We start from the raw sequence: 7,460 nt of genomic DNA on the forward strand, positions 1-7,460 counted from the left end.
TAATAAATGTTATGTATAAAACAACTTAACTAAAATAATTCCAGAGTGCTACTAGCAGAAATCATGCAGAAAGAAAACATGGTGCTTTCAACGCTATCTTCTGGAAAAACAAATAGGTCCTCAAAGCATGAGAGTTCAAACACAACACATATAAATAGGAAGATTACAAATAGCTAATGTATTCAATGGGCGTCCTATAAGCAAACATATTCAGTGATTAAGTGGTCTACATACACCTTAACAGCTTTTCTTTCAAATAGCAATACAAGGATCTTCAGAATTTGGAATGGTTTCTGAATTATCTGTGGGAAGCTCTGATTTAGTTGTATGAAATTTGATATATGTGTCTACCATTAAATCCAGATTGTGTTTTATATCAAAATTTTTGTTAAGCTAAACCAATTTACTTAACCTTTAGTCTATCAAAGTAAGCTTTGAGAGGCTTTTGCTCATTTTTATAGCACTCATTCTCAATTTTCATCACAAGAGGAATACACAGGCCCTTCAGCAATACATATGCATTAGGGACAAACTTGATGGCAAGCAGGTGGAGGGCTTCACGAATGGTAGGTAGAAGCTCGCAGGGGTCCTCAAACTACAGCCCTCAGGCCACATGCAGCCCACAGGGGACATTTATCTGGCCTGCCAGGTGATTTTGCGCTGCCGCCTGTCCTGCTTAGCAGCCGACTCGTCCAGGGCCCACAGGGCGCATGTGTGGAATGTGCGCCGCACTCTCCCACGGCCCTCCAATGGTCTGAGGGACAGTGAACTGGCCGCCTGTTTAAAAAGTTTGAGGACCCCTGCCTATCTTTCCCTCTGTGTTTCCATCTGATTCTCCAGTGAAGCTTTGCTGAGAGAATATCAAAATTGGGTGAGTCATTTCTACAAATGTCAGCATGCTGCTCCTCTGATGTATTAAATTTTATCTGTTCCATGACTGAGGGTACCAGAGATAAGCATTTAAGATCTTTGAGGTGCTGTTCTGAGAATACATCTTTAAGTTCCTGAATAATGTGCTCTATTGTTGGAGCACTTAGGGTTTCTGTAGCAACTCAGAGGTTAGTTGATAGTTCAAGTTATCTTGCTGAGTTCTGTGGAATTTCCCAGGGAGTTTCATTTGAGCATTAAATTTGTCTGACAAATTCGTGGCTTCCTCAAACCAAAACTCATGATAAACTTCAATGTTTGAGTGCAATACCACAGTCAAGCTACTGGCTGCAAAGAGGTTTGCCCCTAGAGAATTTTCCCCAAAGGCTCTTGTAAAAAATATGACATTTTTAAGAACAATAATTGTAACAATGAAATAAAAATCTGTGACTGCACTACAGAGTATAAATGCTTGGCAGTTATTCCATCTAATATTTTTGTCACTGTTTGTATCATGCAAACATAAAACCAGCACTTTCAAGAGAGAGTCACTCAAATTTCAAAAGCCATATGCCTTCCTGTCCACTGAGAATGGCAAGTTTCCTTTACTTCTTTACCACTTTCTTTAGTGTTCAGAAAAAGAACAGAAATTACATTGTTGAGTTCTAAAAGCAGTTGTGGTAATTGATAGGAAAAAAGAAGAAACTTCCTCAATTGTTTCTAACGCAACAGTGACTCCTGTAACAGGCACAGGAATATAATATTTAGAAATAATTTCACCAATCACATATATAAGGCAAAGGAAGAGCAGAGTGCCCAGATATCTTGGGAATATTTCTCTAAAAGTCTAGAAGCAACAACTTTCATATTCAAAGAAAATCCACTGGGCACAGTGAAAACCTAGCTAGGATGAGTCCATATTTAGCCCCCACTTCAAAGTTATCACAGTGTGAAATCTTACAGCCAAAATTCTGTATCAGCTTCATACGACAGGAAGCCCACAAATCCTCTCTCAGGTTATGAGGTGCATTGATGCACATCACCAACACAAGTAGGTACTCTTCTCCCGCTGTGTTCACTACATGGGCAGTGATGATGGAAAAGAAATGCAAGTCTCTCACTTCCCTGCAAGTCTCTTCTCAAATACAGCTCTCACAGACCTCTCGTATCTTGATTCTGCTGTGTTTTGAACTAGAACAACGTGTTAACCGCTGTTGTTTCAGAGTGCTTTCTCAGGACCTCTTCACCAGATTTATCAGGCACTCCAACAGTGCTTGGAAGTTACCAGGACTGAAAAGACCTTCTGGGATTTTATCAGCTTCAGGTCTATCCAGAGGTATTAAACACATTTTGCTTTCCCATAAGAATCAAAATTTCAAGTGGGGATTTTAGGTATTCTTTGTTTTTTCTTTCTCTGCAAGGATTAGGGGGTCAAATGTCCTCATCCTGCTCTTCATCCACTTCTTGTACACGGGGGGTTCTGAGCACTGCTGTTGCTAAGTGTCTTTATTTCTTTTTCCTGTTCAGAAGTTTGGTTAATTTTTTTTCTGTTTCAGTGTCCTGATTTCATCTTCACTCAATTCTTTTATTCATTTTCTGTGTTTACTATGTGGATTGTCCAAATGATTGTTAAGATCAAACATTGTTAGTATTGCATTTCTTGAAGAACTATCCTATGAGGATTAGCGCTACAGGTCATAGAAGTCTCAAAGTGCCAGGCACATGATCGATAATGTTTATTTAGTTGATCAGGTGTTTTCAGTCTGCTCTCCTACAATTCTTCATTCACTTCTGGCATCTGGCTGGTCACACCGGAACCTGAAGAAAACCAGGTAGGACTGTGTGCTCTTCCAGTGCAGCTGAGGGCAGTGCAAAAGTTCAGCATCATTCCTACCACTGGCCCAGCCCTGCCCTCCACATCCCCCTCCAGGGCACCCTGCTGCCCCTTGGGACCCAGGAGGGGAGCCTGGATGGCCCACAGTGAGGGGCAGGCTATGACACATTTCTCTACTTTTAAATTCCAGTCTTTATTCTGCTGACAGACGGACTAAGAATTTTCCATGATTACAAATAATGCTTACTAGTTGAACTCTCACTATTTTCAGAAGCCAAATAATTTGAGTAAATTTTCAGATAAATCTTTCATTAGGCAAACCTCCCACTATCCCATATCAACAACTAGGAACCCAAATATAATAGATTCAAATATCATAGCAACCTTGCCATGTGAACACAACTACCAAACTCAAATTATCTGAACCCAGGAATTGAATAAATTCAAAGAAGAAAGGATATTTGTATTGAATAAGCTCTAATATTAGAGGGTGATATGTATGGCATAGAATTTAAAGAGGATAGATTTATGGACATAAAGAATATCAGTCAAAGACAGAGAACCAGGTAACAAAAGAAAAAAAATTGCATATTCCTGAACTATAGACAAGAGGAGAAAACTTCATGTAAGTGACATGTAATTTCCAAGAGCCATTCTTCATTCTTTTTTTAAAAGTCTATCTATGATTTTTTATATTACTCTATTAAATATCTTTTCTGTATTGATTAAATATGATTAATGCTATCTACTAGATCACTTAACAGATGCTTTAAGTTTAAGAGCTTATGTTCTACTTACATTGTGTGCTACCCATAGTTTGAATATATCAATGGCCAAGGAAAATGAGTAGAGCTGCACAGAGCAACTTGTGACTACATAATTCCCTGCACCCTTTTTCTTCTCCTCTGCCCCCATCAATTACTCCTTGGAAATTTCCAAATCTCTGTTAAGGAAATTTCTAAATCTCTGTTAAGCTGGGAAAGACTTAAATACATTTACACTTTGACCAAAAAAAAAAAAAAAATCACTTCCATGTTAACCCTGCTTGTTCTATTTGTATGGTAAGATTTCATCTCTAACTGTGAAATACAAAGTTGCCTTCTGTTTAAAGAATATCTGGCTTCAGCGTGACAAGCAATAATTGTTTCAGGATGACTGGGGAATCTTCTAGGAAGGATAATAGTTTGGTTTCTGTTGTTCCCACCCCACCCCCAACACATACACACACACATGCACACACTCACACACCTCCAAACATTGGCATTTGCTTCTTTGGATGATATTAGACCTTGGTTCCAACCCTCTATAGATAGTTTGAAAGTGCTGGACAAGAAAGGTGATATATCACAAACATGTCTTGCCCCTCAGCCACTCGACCTACCAGTCTGAAAATAAGAGATGTAAAAAAATCCTACCTGTATCCATAATAATTTCACAGATTTCTATTTTTTCTTCTTCCAGATCTTTTCTGGCTCTCATCCCAGCTGAATCTCTAATAGTGGACTGTCGATGGCTTGTTAAGTATGAACAGTAGGCAGTTTAAGTTTGGGGCCTAAACTCTTGGCTCATAAGCAAACTCCAAACAGAACCTTAGCTATGGTGTTTTAGACTTAATATCTGTTTGTTATCTGGTTATACATGAAACTCAGATATATCTTAGTTTGTTTAGGGGTCATTTTATTTTTTTTTTAATTTAAAATTTTAATTAACTAATTTTTAAATACTTTATCTTTAAGTGACAAGTAATTGTATATATTTATGGTGTACAACATTATGTTTTTTGATATATGTGTACATTGTGAAGTGACTAAATCAAGCTGACATATCTACTACTTCACACATTTTTTTGTGGTGAGTATACTTAGCAATCTACTATCTTAGCAATTTTCAAGCATACAATACATTGTTATTAGCTATAGTCATCACTTTGTAGAATAGATCTGAACTTTTGCTCCTGTCTAAATGAAATTTTGTATCCTTGGACCAATATCTCTCCAATCCTTACACCAACTTGAGCCCCAGTAACCATCATTCTACATTCTGTTTCTATAAGTTCTACTTTTTAATATTCCACATATTAATGAGATGATGCAATATTTATATTTCTGTTTGGCTTATTTCACTCAGCATAATGTCCTCTAGGTTCATTCATATTGTTGCAAATGACGGAATTCCGTCATTTTAAGACTGAATAGTATTTCACTGTGTATATAGTGTGTGTATACCACATTTTCTTCATCCATTGATCTGTCCGTGGATGTTTAAGTTTTTCCATATCTTGGCTATTGAGAATAACACTGCCTGCAATGAACATGGGAATACGGATATGTCTTCAACAGACTGATTTCATTTCCTTTTGTTATATACCAAGTAGTGTAATTGTTGAGTCATGTGGTAGCTCTATTTTTAATTTTTTGAGGAACTTCTATACTTTTTTGTATTATGGCTGTACAATTTGCATTCTCATTGAAAGTGTGCAAGAATTCCTACTCTCTATATCCTCATCAACATTTAGCTCCTGTCTTTTTGATAATAGTCATCCTAACAGTGTGAAATGATCTCACATTGTGGTTTGGTTGAATTTCCCTGATGATTAGTGATGTTGAACATTTTTTCATATACCTGTTCATCATTTGAATATCTTCCCATTTGACAAATGTCTCTTTAGGTTCTTTGTCCATTTTTTAATCAGGTTATTTGTTTCATGCTATTGAGCTGATTTCCTTAAATATTTTGGATGTTAACCCCTTATTGGATGTATGGGTTGCAAATATTTTCTCACATTTAGTAGGTTGTCTCTTCACTCTGTTGCTGTATGGAGCTTTATACTTTGATCTTATTCCATTTGTCTATTTTTGCTTTTGTTGCCTATGTTTTGAGGTTCATAGCCAAACAATGTTTTCCCAGATCAATGTCAAGAAGCATTTCCCCTGTGTTTTCTTCTAGTAGTTATAGTTCAAGTGTTGTGTTTAAGTCCTTAATCTGTTTTTAATTGATTTTAGTATAGGATGAGACATAAGGGTCTAACCTCATTCTTCTGCATATAAATCTCCAGTTGTCCCAACACCATTTCTTAAAGAGACTGCCCTTTCCGTATTGTGTGTTCTTGGCAACTGTGCTTCAGGTAATTTGACAATAAATTGGACTTATTTCTGGAACCTCTATTCTGTTCCATGGGTCTTTGTATCTGTTTTTATGCCAGGTCTATGCTGTTTTGATTACTATAGCTTTAAAAGACAACTCAACTCAGATGTTTCTTGCAGCACAATTCACAATCACAAGGATGTGGAATCAACCTAAGTGCCCATCAATTCCTGAGTAGATTAGATTTTGAGATCAGGTAATGTGATGCCTTAGTTTTGTCCTTTTTGCTCAAGGTTGCTTTTAGCTATTCTGAATCTTTTGTGGTTCTATATGAATTTTAGGATAGTTTTTTTCTATTTCTCTAAAAGAGTCATTGGGATATTTGTAGGAATTGCATTGAATCTGTAGATCACTTTGGGTAGTATGGACAGTTTAGTATTAATTCTTCCTATCTGTGAATATGTATTAATAATATCTTTCCATTTATTTGTGTCTTCAATTTCTTTCATCAGCATTTTATAGTTTTCAGTGTATACATCTTTTACATTTTTGGTTACATTTATTTTTTAGTATTTTATTTTTTATGCTATTATAAATGGGATTGTTTTCTTGATTTCTATTTCTAGATCATATGCTGTTTTTCATCTCATCACTCACTGCTTTCTGCTTTATTGGATCGTAGTGTCTGTTTCTGGTTCATGGACCCTAACGTGCTTCACTGCCCCTATTCAACCAAATTTAGGTATTCAACTAAAATAATTTATCTTCAATCTCACTCCAAACTCCATTTCTTGGCTCTAAAATGTCCCTAAACTGATCCATTCACATGGTGTCTTACCCATATCTTTACCTCCAGTCATAGTGGTTTTCTATTATGCCATTGAGGTGTGTACACAATCTATTTAGAAGTTTATATGACAACTCTTTCTCAGGTCCCCCAAGGTATTAATGAGGGAGAAAAAATGATTAATTATTTCTTAAATTAAATATTTAACTATTGCACAGTTCTAGTAAAATGGATTAGTCATACTAAAGCATGAAATGTCTTTAGTTTTAAGTCTTAAGAGTGAATGTAACATAACTCAGGGCAGGGACAATATAATTTTAAAAAATCTTACTCTTTATTATTATTTTTATTTAAAATTAAATTGACAAAAATTGTATACATCTATGGGTTTAATGTGATATTTTGATATATATATATATAGTGGAATGATTAATTAAAGCTAATTCATATATGATTGCAAAATGGATAAAACAAAAGGAAGCAGTTAAATATTCTGAATGTTTATTCAAATACTTTAGTTTTTCCAAGGTTGGTCAGTCTCAGAAATAGGCAGCTCACATTGGTACTGAGATGAAATGATTTGAAGTATGCCAGCTGGGAAGACACTCCATTAGAGGTTATTGTCCTAAATTCCAAAGTTGGTGTTCCATTTTCAGACAACTTACAGATATTTGATCCCCTATTAACCACTTCAGTATGAGCCTCGACTATAGTCAATAGCCACAGATGAATGCGCACAGCGACTTTAGCTGACAGCCGTGATATGACTTTTCTAATTTTTCATTTATCAAAATAAAATTGTGAACATTTAAAAATAACTTAAGGAAAACGTATATGTATACGTTACCTATTCTGATTGATATTGCAAGTAAAGCTGCCTATAAAGTA

At 35.9% G+C, this 7,460-nt stretch overlaps 1 pseudogene; it reads right to left on the reverse strand.

The window, feature by feature from the left end:
• Positions 1–252: 252 nt before the first annotated feature.
• Positions 253–2,752, reverse strand: LOC105885860 (52 kDa repressor of the inhibitor of the protein kinase pseudogene; annotated as a pseudogene).
• Between the last annotated feature and the right edge of the window lie 4,708 nt (positions 2,753–7,460).

Source organism: Microcebus murinus, chromosome 5 (assembly GCF_040939455.1).
Source record: "Microcebus murinus isolate Inina chromosome 5, M.murinus_Inina_mat1.0, whole genome shotgun sequence".
Classification (NCBI taxonomy): domain Eukaryota; kingdom Metazoa; phylum Chordata; class Mammalia; order Primates; family Cheirogaleidae; genus Microcebus; species Microcebus murinus.